Source organism: Heptranchias perlo, unplaced genomic scaffold, assembly GCF_035084215.1.
Source record: "Heptranchias perlo isolate sHepPer1 unplaced genomic scaffold, sHepPer1.hap1 HAP1_SCAFFOLD_414, whole genome shotgun sequence".
NCBI classification, from domain to species: Eukaryota; Metazoa; Chordata; class Chondrichthyes; order Hexanchiformes; family Hexanchidae; genus Heptranchias; species Heptranchias perlo.
In genome coordinates, this window is record NW_027139426.1 from 93092 (window position 1) to 108696 (window position 15605).

The following is a 15605-nucleotide window of genomic DNA, read 5'->3' on the forward strand; positions in this document are numbered from 1 at the left end:
GTGCGGTCTGTCTCTCTCTCTCTCCCTCCAAGTGACTATGGTGCGGTCTCTCTCTCTCCCTCTATCCCTCCAAGTGACTACGGTACGGTCTCTCTCTCTCTCTCTCTATCCCTCCAAGTGACTATGGTGCGGTCTCCCTCTCTCTCTCTCTATCCCTCCAAGTGACTACGGTGCGGTCTGTCTCTCTCTCTCTCCCTCCAAGTGACTATGGTGAGGTCTCTCTCTCTCTCTCTATCCCTCCAAGTGACTACGCTGCGGTCTCTCTCTCTCTCTCTCTCTCTGTCCCTCCAAGTGACTATGGTGCGGTCTCTCTCTCTCTCTCTATCCCTCCAAGTGACTACAGTGCGGTCTCTCTCTCTCTCTCTCTATCCCTCCAAGTGACTACGGTGCGGTCTCTCTCTCTCTCTCGATCCCTCCAAGTGACTATGGTGCGGTCTCTCTCTCTCTCTCTATCCCTCCAAGTGACTACGGTGCAGTCTCTCTCTCTCTCTCTATCCCTCCAAGTGACTACGGTGCGGTCTATCTCTCTCTCTCTCTCTATCCCTCCAAGTGACTACGGTGCGGTCTATCTCTCTCTCTCTCTCTATCCCTCCAAATGACTACGGTGCGGTCTCTCTCTCTCTCTATCCCTCCAAGTGACTATGGTGCGGTCTCTCTCTCTCTCTCTCTATCCCTCCAAGTGACTACGGTGCGGTCTCTCTCTCTCTCTCTCTCTGTCCCTCCAAGTGACTACGGTGCGGTCTCTCTCTCTCTCTCTCTATCCCTCCAAGTGACTATGGTGCGGTCTCTCTCTCTCTCTCTCTGTCCCTCCAAGTGACTACGGTGCGGTCTCTCTCTCTCTCTCTCTATCCCTCCAAGTGACTATGGTGCGGTCTCTCTCTCTCTCTCTCTATCCCTCCAAGTGACTACGGTGCGGTCTCTCTCTCTCTCTCTCTATCCCTTCAAGTGACTACGGTGCGGTCTGTCTCTCTCTCTCTCCCTCCAAGTGACTATGGTGCGGTCTCTCTCTCTCCCTCTATCCCTCCAAGTGACTGCGGTGCGGTCTCTCTCTCTCTATCCCTCCAAGTGACTACGGTGCGGTCTCTCTCTCTCTCTATCCCTCCAAGTGACTACGGTGCGGTCTGTCTCTCTCTCTCTCCCTCCAAGTGACTATGGTGCGGTCTCTCTCTCTCTCTCTATCCCTCCAAGTGACTACGGTGCGGTCTCTCTCTCTCTCTCTCCATCCCTCCAAGTGACTACGGTGCGGTCTCTCTCTCTCTCTCTCTATCCCTCCAAGTGACTACAGTGCGGTCTCTCTCTCTCTCTCTCTATCCCTCCAAGTGACTATGGTGCGGTCTCTCTCTCTCTCTCTCTATCCCTCCAAGTGACTACGGTGCGGTGTCTCTCTCTCTCTCTCTCTATCCCTCCAAGTGACTACGGTGCGGTCTGTCTCTCTCTCTCTCTCCCTCCAAGTGACTATGGTGCGGTCTCTCTCTCTCTCCCTCCAAGTGACTACGGTGCGGTCTCTCTCTCTCTCTCTCCATCCCTCCAAGTGACTACGGTGCGGTCTCTCTCTCTCTCTCTCTATCCCTCCAAGTGACTACAGTGCGGTCTCTCTCTCTCTCTCTCTATCCCTCCAAGTGACTACGGTGCGGTCTCTCTCTCTCTCTTGCTGTGATCTGTTGACTGAAAAGTTCTCTTCTTCCTTGCCAGAATCTTGTGCGCCTTCCTCAGCTTTTGAGGTCTCTTCTTATTCCCTTTTTCAGTTTATGAGCAGTTCACTCTCACATCCACATCTCTCAGCCTGACCATTATTCATGTCTCTCAACCTTCAGAAGTTACATTCCAAGCATAACTCCTGGTCCCATCCGTGCATTGTTGTTACAGACTTAACAGAACCTTATTTAGAGTTTACATTGCCAGCCTTCACAGAACCGTTTGTATAAACAGACTTCTACTGACTGGCTTGTGGAGGCTCGAGATGGAGAGGCCTGAGCCTGAGTGACTCCTTGATTTAATGAACCTTCAGTCCCTTTATCTGCATGTCTTTTAGACATTATGCTATTACAGCACATTCCTCCCTTACGTCTGTTCATTCCCACTTTACTGTTGTCAGCATCCTTTTAGTTTTAACTGCAAACTTGACTATAATAACCATCATGCATCCTTCTCGGCCCACCAGCACTTTCTTATTGAATACACGTTACATGGTTCATTCTATATTAATACACAGTACAGTTTACATTTATAGATACATAGATTCACAGCACATTTTGTTCTACTTCTACTATTGATTATAATTATACTAAATTCTATCTGTTAATGGGTTAATCCTTACACGTTGTTCTTCCTGACTCTAAACACCGTAGTTCAGTCCTGGATGTGATTAACTGCAGAATCCAACCCCTGCAGTCACTTGTGAACTCGCTGGTGTCTCAGCACATGTGATGACTGAGTGAATCCCTTCCCACACACGGAGCAGGTGAACAGTCTCTGCACAATGTGCGTGAGTTGATGTGTCAGCAGTTCATTTCTGCTTTTAAAGCTGTTCTCAAAGTTACTGCATTAAAAGGTCACTCAATAGTGTGAACAAGTTGATATCTCAGAAGGTGGGATGAATTCGTGAATCCCTTCCCACACACGGAGCAGGTGAACAGTCTCTCCCCAGTGTCAGTGTGTTGGTGTTTCAGATCATTTGTTTTAAAGCCCTTCTCACAGTCAGAATATTTCAGAGGTCTCTTGTCAGTGTGAACTCACTGGTGTCTCAGTAGGTGTGATGACCGAGTAAATCTCTTCTTACACAGGGAGCAGGTGAACGGCCTCTCCCTGGCGGGAGTGTGTCGATGTCTTCACAATTTGTATCTGTATTTAGAGCTCTTCGTGCAGTCAGAACATTAAAAAGGTCTCTCCCCAGTGTGAACAAGTTGGTGTGTCAGCAGTTTGGATGAAATAGTGAATCCCTTCCCTCACACGGAGCAGGTGAGCGGCCTCTCCCCAGTGTGAGTGCGTTGGTGTGTCAGCAGATTCCTTTTGCTTTTAAACCTCTTCTCACAGTCAGAACATTTAAACGGTCTCTCATCGGAGTGAACTCGCTGGTGTCTCAGCAGGGTGGAAGAATGAGTGAATTTCTTCCCACACACGGAGCAGGAGAACGGCCTCTCCCCAGTGTGAACTCGCTGGTGTATCAGCAGGTGGGATGACCGAGTGAATCTCTTATTACACACAGAGCAGGAGAATGGTCTCTCCCCAGTGTGAGTGCGTCGATGAATTTCCAGCTCTGAAGGGTAATTGAATCCCTTCCCACAGTCCCCACATTTCCACGGTTTCTCCATGGTCCGGGTGTCCTTGTGTCTCTCCAGGTTTGATGATCAGTTGAAGCCTCGTCCACACACAGAACACGTGTATGATTTCTCCCCGCTGTGAACGGTGCGATGTTTTTTCTGGCTGTGTAACTGGTTAAAGCTCTTTCCACAGTCAGTGCACTGGAACACTCTCACTCGGGTGTGTGTGTCTCGGTGCTTTCCCACTCACACTGATGTTTGAAATCTTCTCCCACAGTTAGAACAGACAAACATTTCTCCTTCCACATTCAAAGGCCGATGATATTCAGGTCCTGATGAATCGAGTGACTCTGTCAGATCTTGGCGTGCTGTTTGGTTTGAGTTTCCCTCTGCAAATCCTCCCCATCTAATACCCTGTAAAGGAGTTTATAAAAGTCATCACTGTAAGTACAGGGTAGAAATTCAGAACAGACAATTCTAGTTTCTACAAAACCTTCTTTCCTCTCTTGTGCCTCAAAGCTGTAAATCCCCGTCCCACACAATCTCCCTCTTCCCTGTGCTGAAATCCAAACTCATCACATCATCTTTCAGTGGCCCGAAACCATGAGTGAAAGGGTGAGAGAGTGAGTGTGAGAGAGTGAATGTGAGAGAGTGAGTGTGAGAGAGTGAATGTGAGAGAGTGAATGTGAGAGAGTGAATGTGAGTGTGAGAGAGAGAGTGTGAGTGAATGTGAGAGTGTGAATGTGAGAGTGAGAGTGAGAGTGTGAATGTGAGAGAGTGAGTGTGAGTGAGTGTGTGAGTGAATGTGAGAGTGAATGTGAGTGAATGTGAGTGAGTGAGAGAGTGTGAGATAGTGAATGTGAGAGTGAATGTGTGTGAATGTGAGTGAGTATGAAAGAGTGAACGTGAGGGAGGGAGTGAGTGTGAGAGAGTGAGTGAGAGAGTGTGAGTACAGCAGTGGGCTCGGTGTGGAGAATGAAGTGGGGCAGGTGGAGCATGTTTCAGTGGGGCAGCAGTGATCATAATCTCATTAGGTTTAGAATATTTATGGAAAAGGACAGGGGACAGTCAAATGTGAAAATTCTGAACTGGAGGAGGGCTAATTCCAGTGAGTTAAAAAGGGATCTTGTCCAGGTGAATTGGAATCAAAAATTGTCAGGCAGAACAGTAATTGAACAGTGGGAGGCCTTCAAGGAGGAGTTGGTTTGGGTACAGAGTAGACAGATTCCCACGAGGAGGAAAGGAACAGCATCCAAAGCTCGAGCTCGGATGAATAAAGATATAGAGATCACCATTTCTCCTTCATTTACAGACGATCACTGACCGATCATCATTTCTCCTTCATTTACAGAAGTTTCCTGACTGATCACCATTTCTCCTTAATTTACAGACATTCCCTGACCGATTACCGTTTCTCCTTCATTTAAAGACGTTCCCTGACTGATCATCATTTCTGCTTCATTTGTAGACGCTCCCTGACCAATCACATATCGCCTTCATTTACAGATGCTCCCTGACCAAAAACATTTCTCCGTCATTTGCAGACGCTCCCTGACCGATCACCAGTCCTTCAATTACAGACACTCCCTGACCGATCGCCATTTCTCCTTCAATTACAGACGCTCCCTGACCGATCGCCATTTCTCCTTCAATTACAGATGCTCCCTGACTGATCACCATTTCTCCTTCATTTACAGATGCTCCCTGACTGATCACTATTTCTCCTTCATTTACAGACGCTCCCTGACCGATCACCATTTCTCCTTCATTTACAGACGCTCCCTGACCGATCACCATTTCTCCTTCATCTGCACACTCCCTGACCGATCTCCATTTCTCCTTCAATTACAGATGCTCCCTGACCGATCTCCATTTCTCCTTTAATTACAGACGCTCCCTGACTGATCACCATTTCTCCTTCATTTACAGACGCTCCCTGACCGATCACCATTTCTCCTTCATTTACAGACACTCCCTGACCGATCTCCATTTCTCCTTCAATTACAGATGCTCCCTGACCGATCACCATTTCTGCTTCATTTACAGACGCTCCCTGACCGATCCCCATTTCCCCTTCATTTACAAACGCTCCCTGACCGATCACCATTTCTCCTTCATTTACAGACGCTCCCTGACCGATCACCATTTCTCCTTCATTTACAGACGCTCCCTGACCGATCCCCATTTCCCCTTCATTTACAGACGCTCCCTGACCGATCCCCATTTCCCCTTCATTTCCCGGCGGGGAGTGAGGGGGGGGATAATGTTCACTGTTTTATATTCGGGTCTGGGGCCGCACTCGGGGTTTGTAAAGCCTGAGCCTGGGCCTGAGCCCGGACCCGGGCCCCGGGGTTTATTGAGCCTCTTGCTCCGATCCTCTGACCTGCACCGAACGCGCTCCTCCCGCAGCCTCGACTGGCCGCGCATGCTCAGGACACACTGACCGATAATGAGTCACTACTGCGCCTGCGTGCTGGGCTCCACAGATTCAGATAGGGCACAATCTGAACCGCGCTGCATGCTGGGTGATACATCCGCCATTGATGATCGTAATATCAGGCCGAAAAACAAAGACATCAGAAGCAGGGAGAGCGCGTTTGGACCAAGGATAATAAAATAAACTGAAACCCCAGCGCTTCGAGCCATTAAAACCGGCACAAACACACAGCATAGAAGCCCCCCCTCCACCCCGAATTTGGTGAACTCCAGAAAAAAAATTTTCAGTGACTTTTATTAATTTCGTTTTATTAAATGTTGCAACTGAAGGGTTCAATTAATTTTTATTTTCCAAATGCACCTCGGGACCGCCAGTCTCACAATTAATCCCGCCTGGCGATTAAGGAGAGTTCCGGACCAATAGGAGGAGCGGAAATTTATAGGCATTTCATCTCACTCGTGGGGTGTTGCAGGGATCAGTACTGTGGCCTCAATTATTTACAATGTATATCAATGATGTGGATGAAGGAACAAAGTGTCTTGTGGCCAGATTTGCTGATGGTACAAAGATAGGTGGAAAAGCAAGTTGCAATGAGGACACAACGTGTCTGCGAAGGGATATTGACAGGTTAAGCGAATGGGCAAAAAATTGGCAGATGGAATATAATGTGGGAAAATGTGAAGTCATTCACTTTGGGAGGAAAAAAATATTTTGCTTTTTTATTTGAATGGAGAAATACTACAAAATGCTGCAGTACGGAGGGATTTGGGTTTCCTCGTGCAAGAAAGACAAAATTCAACATACAGGTGCAGCAGGTAATCCGGAAGGCAAACGGAATATTGGCTTTAATGTCTAGGGGGATGGAGCACAAAAGCAGTGAAGTCATGCTACAAATGTGCAGGGTGCTGGAAATGTACAGGAACCTAAAGCAATTAAGATTAGTAAAGAAAAAGTACTGGAGGAATTAATGGGACTAAAAGCTGACAAATTCTTTGGACCTGATGGCCGACATCCTTGGGTTTAAAAAGAGGTGGCTGCAGAGAAAGTGGATGCACTGGTTTTATCTTCCAGAGTTCCCATGATACGAGAAAGGTCCCCATGGATTGGAAGGTACCAAATGTAACCCCGTTATTCAATAAAGAGGGAGAGAGAAAACAGGGAGCTGCAGAACCTTTAGCCTGACAATAGTAGGAGGGAAATTGCGAGAATCTATTACTAGGGACGTGGTAACAGGGCACTTAGAAAATCATAATATGATTAGGCACATGCAACACGGTTTTATGAAAGGGAAATCGTGTTTGACAAATCTATTTGAGGTTTTGAGGGTGTTGATAGCAGGGTAGATAAGGGAGAACCAGTGGATGTAGAATATTTGGATTTTCAAAAGGCATTCGATAAGGTGCCACACAAAAGTTTGTTGAACAAGATTAGGGTTCATGGGATTGTGGGTAATATATTAACATGGATTGGGGATTTGATGACGTAGAGAAAACAGAAAGTTGGAATAAACAGTTCATTTTCGGGTTGGCAGGTTGTAACTAGTGGGGTGCCGTGAAGATCAGTGCTTGGGCCTCAGATATTTACAATCTATATTAATGACTTAGATGAGGAACCGAGTGTAATGTATCCAAGTTTGCTGACGATACAAAACTGGGTGGGAAAGTAAGCTGTGAGGAGGACGCAAAGAGGATGCAAAGTGATACAGACAGGTTAAGTGAGTGGGCTAGAAGTTGGCAAATGAAGTATAAAGTGGGGAAATGTGAGGTTATTAACTTTGGTAGGAAGAATAGAAAAGCAGAATATCTTTTAAAAGGTGAGAGAGTATGAAATGTTGGTGTTCAGAGGGATTTGTGTGTCCTTGTACACGGATCACAGAAAGTTAACATGCAGATGCAGCAAGCAATTAGGAAAGCAAATGGTGTGTTGGCCTTTATTGCGAGGTGGTTGGAGTACAAGGAAAATGAAGTCTTGCTGTAATTATATAGGGCTTTGGTGAGACCACATCTGGAGTACTGTGTACAGTTTTGATCTCCTTACCTGCGGAACGATACACTTGCCTTAGAGTGGGTGCAACAAAGGTTCACTAGATTGATTCCTGGGATAAGAGGGTTGTCCTGTGAGGAGAGATTGAGCAGAATGGGCCTATATTCTCTGGAGTTTACAATAATGAGGTGTTCTCATTGAAACATGTAAAATTCTTAGAGGGCTCGACAGGGTAGATGCTGGGATGCTGTTTCCCCGAGCTGGAGAGTCCACAACTAATGGTTATAATCTCAAGATAAGGGGCCGGCCATTTGGTACAGAGATGAGGAATAATTTCTTCACTGAGAGGGTTGTGAACCATTGCAATTCTCCACCCCAGAGGGCTGTGGATGCTGAGCCATTGAATAGATTCAAAACTGAGGTAGATAGAATTTTGGACACGAAGGAACTCAAGGGATATGGGGATAGGTCGGGAAAGTGGATTTGAGGCCGAAGATCAGCGATGACGTTATCAAATGGCGGAGCAGGCTCGAGGGACTGAATGGCCAATTCTTGCTCCTTTCGCTGATGTTGGTCCGCTGGAAAAGCAGAACTTGCCAGCTGTTTTAAAACTTTTAGCCTGAACAGGGACTTGAACCCTGGATCCTCAGATCACCACCTGTTTTAAAAGTCTGATGCTCTACCGACTGAGCTATCCAGGCTCGCTGTTGGATTGGTTTCCATCATACAGATTCATGGTGGGACTCTGAATTATCCCTGTCGATGGAGAAGAAGGGGAGAATTCCTTTTTACAATTTTCAGCAACGTGTTGAGGAGAATCCTTGTTTCTGTTGAACATGATGTAAGAAACATGGACAGAGAACTCGTGATTTTACAATTCTTCTTGTTTGTACAAAATTTCTTGTCATTCGTTCGCAGCAATTAAAAAAAACACTTTACCCAATGGCTCAAAAGCTAAACTTGTTCCACACGGAAGCTGGAAAAGGCCTCTCGACATTTCAGCCGATCAACAATTGAAAGCTGAATAATTTCACCCGTTACACCGTGACACCAGGCAGCAGGTTTGCCTCCCGAATTTTCCCTACACGACACTTCAAACCGATGAATCCCTGCTTCACGGAAAGAAGAATTGTGTGTTTGGTTCTTCAGATTTAAAGATGTCGTGCCGGCCGCTTTACCATTTCAGCTCTCGCCAATCGCCCCCTCTCCCTCCTATAAACAAATAAACTCTCACCTGCTATTGCAAGACGGGAGGCCAGAGGAGCCTCAGTGCCCACATGGGGACATGAAGAAGTCGACGTGTTATGGAACCGGTTGTACCTTGAACTCCAGTCAAAATGTTTAGAAGGTTCAACTACTTTAGATGGCGCTGGAGCTCACAACCCCAGCATTTCTCGAGTGTATAATTATTGTCGAAATAACGCGCGCTGACCGATTGCTCCACTGGAGCCGCGCACGGTCTGTGTCCCCAGTGCTCCCATCAAACAGCTTCATCCTCGGTCTCTCAATTATCGCTTCCTGATCTTTCCCACACAGAAGCCTCCAACCAAGAGGCGATTCGTTAAACATCAGCAGATCTTTAAAAGCCGTGGAATCTGAAACAAAACCCCAGACAATAAAAGTTCTTAATTATATTATTAGTGACTTAAGGACAATTATTTTCATGCTACTTTAAGGAGGATTTGGGCAAAGTGGGAGCTGAAATTATGAAACTCTCTCTGGGCTGTCGGTGATTGGAGAGATGGGCGTTATTTCATTTGAAAACCGAGGTTCGGAACTTCCTGATGGAGAAGTGTGAGAGAAGATTGTGGTTAGTGGCAGTTGCCGGGGAGATCGAGAGGAGAGGGAGAAAAGTCAAAGTCACAGCTGTGACAGCTCAAGTGCTCTGCTTATCTGTAATATTTAGACAGTAATGTACAGGACAGGACAAACCAGTTTAGAATGTGACCGTGACACGTAAATGTGACGACACGTTCTTGTTTCTGGGCTCATTGAGGTCGGGGTATAATTCTCGATTCGAGGTTCATATCCCGGCGAATCCCTAATTTAGCCCGGGACTATTGATCTTGATCTGCGGTTCAAACTTTTGCAAAGAGGGAAAGGAAGTCCCCAAATCACTCGACCTGAATCTGAAGCGCTTTCGGAAGAAATTCAGTTCAAACAATCAGGACTTTAAAGGCACCTCAATGACCTGCACTTTCATTGATCGAGCTTTGCTTACAATTGCATTCGACCTTGAAACCGCTCTGGGTTTTCATCTCACTGAAGCAGAGTGTGGCCGCTCTGTATCTGTGAGCATGTCGGTGACGAGGTTCGCTCTGATATTGGTCGCTTTCAATTTTTAAAATTTCACGAAGCCTCAGGGAAAAGAAACCAAGAATCGAATTGTCCCTGTAAGTGATGAATTGAAGGGATTGGTGCTCCAAGCAGATCTGGAAAATGCGCAGTGCAGTCGCTCAGGAATTCCAAATCCACCCTCTCACCACTCGGCGATCATATTAACTGAGCTTTACTCTGGCCCAGTGTCACCGCGCTGAAATCGAGTATTTCTCCGGCACGTTTCTCTTAACTTCACAGTTGCTGGTTTAAGAGTGAAGACCGGCTCGTTGGATTTTCACTCCTGCAAGTTTCAACCATTCATTTTGGAAAAGTAAACTGACAGTGGACAGCTGTTCTATTGGTCACTGCAATCAAAAAGTTCAGCTCAATGAGATACTGGTTCAGTGGGTGAATTCTTCACCTGTCTCGGTGGTGCTATCTGTTAGTGCGAAAGTTTGATGGTTCGAGCCCTAATTTTATTTTCCCTAAAGATTCATCGCCTCAAAGTTCCAGGGTTTCAATGTGTGTTTTGTCTGCAAGAAAATGTACCGTGATCATTGCCGGCTGAGCAGGGCTGATATTCCACCATTTCCCCTGTTGTCGGAGAGCAGGCACATGAATCATATAAAGGAATGGAACATTGGCTTCACGGAAATCACAATTCATAACCCATTTATTTCAAGCGGGTTTATTTTAAATGAGTCAACGCCTGCCTTAAATGGTAGACTCAGGACTGTCACACAAACAGGTTAAATCTTCATAGAATAATTACCACAGTCATTTTTAGACTGGACGCCGCACAGTGACTTTGCTGTCAGTGAAGAGAGACGAGAAAGACCAAAGTGCCGACCACCCTGTCCGCTTCTGTGTATCCTCGAACTTTATCACTGTTATCCGGAGGTCGAGGAGACAACCATTCGCTCCTCAATGACATAAATCGTGAATTATACCCTGACCCCGACGAGCCCAGAAACAAGAACGTGTCCTTAAATTAAAGTGTTACAGACACATTCTATGAGAGGTCTGTCTGAGCGATGAAATGGTGTTTTTGAACAGTCATTCTGATATCGGTTTCCTCCTCAAACCTGAACAAATACCAATTCCAAAGTGTGACTTTGTCACTTAATTCCACAAATTAGGTAAAAATAATAAGTGACACAAGGCACTGCTGGGAGTTGAACCCAGGATCGCCTGTTTACAAGACAGATGCTTTAACCAACTAAACCACAGCACCAATTCACAGCACCTGTTCCCCACCTCGTCTCACTAATATCGATCAGTGACACGTTACTGTCTGTTCGAGGCACAGACCGTTTTATCTTTGTCTGTTTCCCTTGTCCGTTTCCCTGTGCATCCTGATACTGCCTGCATTTCTCGCTGTGTTTATCTTTGTGTATCCATCAGTGTGTTGATACACGGATGATTAAGTGTGCTTGTGTTTGTTACATTAAATAAATTCGGGGTTCAGACAATTCTCGCTCTGACATTGGAGAACTATTGAGCTGAACTTTACAGCGAAGTCTTGTTTATTGTGGTGCTGAAACGAAAAACCCGAAGAGGTCCAAAAAGGGAAAAGGAGAAAAAACTTGTGAAGGAAAATAACGACAACAATCAAGGTATTTACAGGTATATTAAGAGAAAGAAGGGTGACTAAGAGTAATGTGGGACCCTTAAAGACAGATGGAGGTGATATTGTAATTGAAAATCAGGAAATGGCAGAGTTGCTAAATATTTACTTTGCATCGGTCTTCATAGAAAAGGATGAGGCGAACATAGCAGAGACATGAGGAAAACCGTAAAGAAATCAAGGGGATTCAGTGTAAATAAAATAATGGCAATGGAGAAAATAATGAGATTGAAGATTGTCAAATCTCCAGGACCTGATGTTTACCATCCCAGGGGAATAAGAGGAATAGGTAAGGAACTTGTACGTGCTTACTCATGATCGATCAAAACTCTCTTGATTCAGGAATTGTTGCTTTAATTGAAACATTGTCAATGTCACTCCATTATTTCGGATGGGTCGGAGAGATAAAGTTGGAAATTCTAGGCCTATCAGTCTGACGCCTGTTGTGGGGAAGTTACCAGTATCCGTTATTGGGGAAAGAATGACTGAGCACTTGGATAAATATGGAGTAATCAGAGAGAGCCAGCATGGATTTGTAAAGGGGAAGTCAAGTCTAACAAAGCTCGTTGAACTTTTTGAAGATGTAACTAACGTGCTCGATAATGGAGTGTCTCTGGGTGTTAGATGGACATTGACTTCCAAAGGCATCCAATAAGGGACCACATAAGAGACTGTCAACAAAAATTAGAGTGCGTGGAATTTAAGGCAACCTATTGAAATGGGTCGGGAGTTGGTTAGAAGGTGGGAGGCAGAGGCCCGGGATAATAAGGGATGTACTCAAATTGGCCGGATGTGATTAGTTCTGGGGCATCAGCTTTTTCCGATATGTATAAATGACGGAGATGAAGGAATAGAGAGCCGAACACTCACGTTTGTCGCTGACATCGAGTTAGGAGGCGCAGTGAGTAGTGTAGATGGGAGCATAAAGTTACAAAGGGAAATTGATAGATTCAGTGAGTTGGTAAAACTGTGTCAGATGGAGCTTACAGAGAATTACATCGAATGTACATCACAGAAACAGGCAATTCGGCCCAACTAGACTATACCGGTGTTTATGCTGCAGACGAGCCTCCTCCAACCCCTCTTCATCGAACCCTATGAGCAAACTCTAATATTCCCTTCTCCTCTATGTGCTTATCCAGCTTCCCCGTAAATGCATCCATTCTATTCGCCTTAACTACTCCTTGTGGTGGCGAGTTGAACATTCTAACGCATCTCTGGGGAAGTCTGTTTCTCTTGAATGCCAGATTGGATACATTAGTGACTGGATGATATTCATGGGCCCAATGTTTTGGAGTCCCCACTCCCAAAAGAGCGAACGCCTTGTCTATGCCTCACCTATAAAGCCCTCACATAATCTTAAAGCCCGATATCAGGTCACCCTCAGCCTCCTCTTTTCTATACAGAAGAGCCCCAGCCTGTTCAAACTTTCAATATGGGGAAGTATAAGGTCATCTACTTTGGACGGAAGCAATATAGATCAGAGTATTTTCTAAATGGTGAGAAGCTCGGAACTATGGAGGAGCAGAGAGATTTAGGGATCGAAGTACAGAAATCACTAAAAGCCAGTGGACTGCTGAAAAAATGATCTGAAAGTCTAATGTGATGTTGGCCTTTATCTCAAGGGAGCTGGAATTCAAAGACGTGGAAATATGTTCCAGATAGAAAGCTCTGGTGAGACCCCATTTAAAGTATTGCATTCAGTTCTGGGCACACCCCTCAGGAAAGACATATTGGCCGTGGAGGGGATGCAGCGCAGTTTCACCAGAATGATACCGGGGCTAAAATGGTTACATTATGAGGGCAAGTTGCGTGGACAAGGTTTGTATTTCCTCGTGTACAGAGGATTAAGTGGTGATGTAATTCAGGTGTTGAAGGTGATTCAATGATCCAATGGTGGGTGTGTGAGTTGGTGCTGAATCGGTCCCCTTCAGTGAAGAGAGGGTCAGCGGGCGCCTGACAGACACGGCTCGGAACGGGACTCGCTTCTCTCCGGCGGCAGCGGCTGGTTCAGAGAGATCTCTCTGTCTGCTGCTGTTACTCCGCCTCCCGCACTCTGGGAGAACCGCGGAGGTCGGTCCTCATTTTTCTCTTATGGATCCGGCTCCATCCGTTTACTGTTGACGGGAGTGCGTCTGATACCAAGTCAGTCAGAAGCGGGTGCAAATCACAACATAGGCACAGGCCCAAGGACTGGGGACTGGTTTGATATTGGGTCCTTTTTAAGGGATAGGCTCTAGAATGTTTGTATAATAATAATGATCAGAATTAACTTTGAAACAATGAATTTTTTTTCAGTTATTTCCCATTTCCACCCTCATCAGTTTTATACAGTAACAGGTAACAATGTTTGAGGGATGTGATGTCCAGTGTTGGTGGAATCAGTGTAATTTAACTTGATACATTGAAGAATCTCTTGTCTATCCCAGGCTCTGACCTGAGGTTTAGACCCTCACCTGGTTTAAAATCGGTCACTCACTGATATAAATAAACCAGTAACAATCCCGAAACCTCAGCGGGGATATTTGTTCCGATACTTAATGACGGTCCCAATTTCCACTGAAATTCTCAATCAGCAAATCCCAGAGGCTGTTTCGGGTTTGACAAACTGTGAAACAGATTGTTTTAAAAGCCGGAAAGAGGGAAAAACTGGTGGTTGATATGAAGTGTTATACATTATCTCTTTCTGTTTCAGATTTACAATTTCTCTTTGTGTGTTACTGACAGGAGAGGCTATAACGGAGCCCAGTGACTGGGTAACAAGCTGCACTGAGTCATTGGCCTGTGTTACAGACCGGCTCGTTGGACCTGCTCATTTCGTGAACTCGCTGGTGTCTCAGCACGTGTGATGACTGAGTGAATCCCTTCCCACACACGGAGCAGGTGAACAGTCTCTCAACCAATGGGCATGCGTTGATGTGTCAGCAGTTCATTTCTGCTTTTAAAGCTCTTCTCACAGTCACTGCATGAAAAGGTCACTCAATAGTGTGAACAAGTTAATGTTTCAGAAGGTGGGATGATCGAGTGAATCTCTTCCCACACACAGAGCAGGTGAAAAGTCTCTCCCCAGTGTGAGTGCGTCGATGTCTCAGCAGTTCGTTTCTGATTTTAAATCTCTTCCCACAGTCAGAACATTTAAAGGTCTCTCAGTGTGAACTTGCTGGTGTTTCAGCAGGGTGGATGACTGAGTGAATCCCTTCCCTCACACGGAGCAGGTGAACGGCCTCTCCCCAGTGTGAGTGCGTTGGTGTGTCAGCAGATTAAATTTGCTTTTATACCTCTTCTCACAGTCAGAACATTTAAAAGGTCTCTCATCGGTGTGAACTCGCTGGTGTCTCTGCAGGATGAAAGACTGAGTGAATCTCTTCCCACACACGGAGCAGGTGAACGGCCTCTCCCCAGTGTGAACTCGCTGGTGTGTCAGCAGGTTGGATGACTGAGTGAATCTCTTCTTACACACGGAGCAGATGAACGGCCTCTCCCCAGTGTGAACTCGCTGGTGTGTCAGAAGCTCAGATGACCGAGTGAATCTCTTCCTACACACGGAGCAGGTGAACGGCCTCTCCCCAGTGTGAACTCGCTGGTGTGTCAGGAGGACGGACGACTGAGTGAATCCCTTCCCACACACGGAGCAGGTGAACGGGCTCTCCCCAGTGTGAACTCGCCGGTGTGTCAGCAGGGTGGATGACTGAGTGAATCCCTTCCCACACACGGAGCAGGAGAACGGCCTCTCCCCAGTGTGGGTACATTGGTGTGTCAGCAGATTCCTTTTGCATTTAAACCTTTTCTCACAGTCAGAACATTTAAAAGGCCTCTCCCCAGTGTGAACTCGCTGGTGTGTCTGGAGGCTGGATGAAATAGTGAATCCCTTCCCACACACGGAGCAGGTGAATGGCCTCTCCCCAGTGTGAGTGCATTGGTGTATCAGCAGATTAATTTTGCTTTTAAACCTCATCTCACAGTCAGAACATTTAAAAGG

The 15605-nt window shown here is 46.1% G+C and overlaps 2 non-coding genes across 2 annotated transcripts; both read right to left on the reverse strand.

The window, feature by feature from the left end:
* Positions 1-8296: 8296 nt before the first annotated feature.
* Positions 8297-8381, reverse strand: trnak-uuu (transfer RNA lysine (anticodon UUU)). Its single transcript is given in 2 exon segments — positions 8297-8332; positions 8345-8381. It is a non-coding gene; the product is annotated as a tRNA-Lys (tRNA).
* Positions 8382-11159: 2778 nt separating this feature from the next.
* Positions 11160-11233, reverse strand: trnat-ugu (transfer RNA threonine (anticodon UGU)). The gene has a single exon. It is a non-coding gene; the product is annotated as a tRNA-Thr (tRNA).
* Between the last annotated feature and the right edge of the window lie 4372 nt (positions 11234-15605).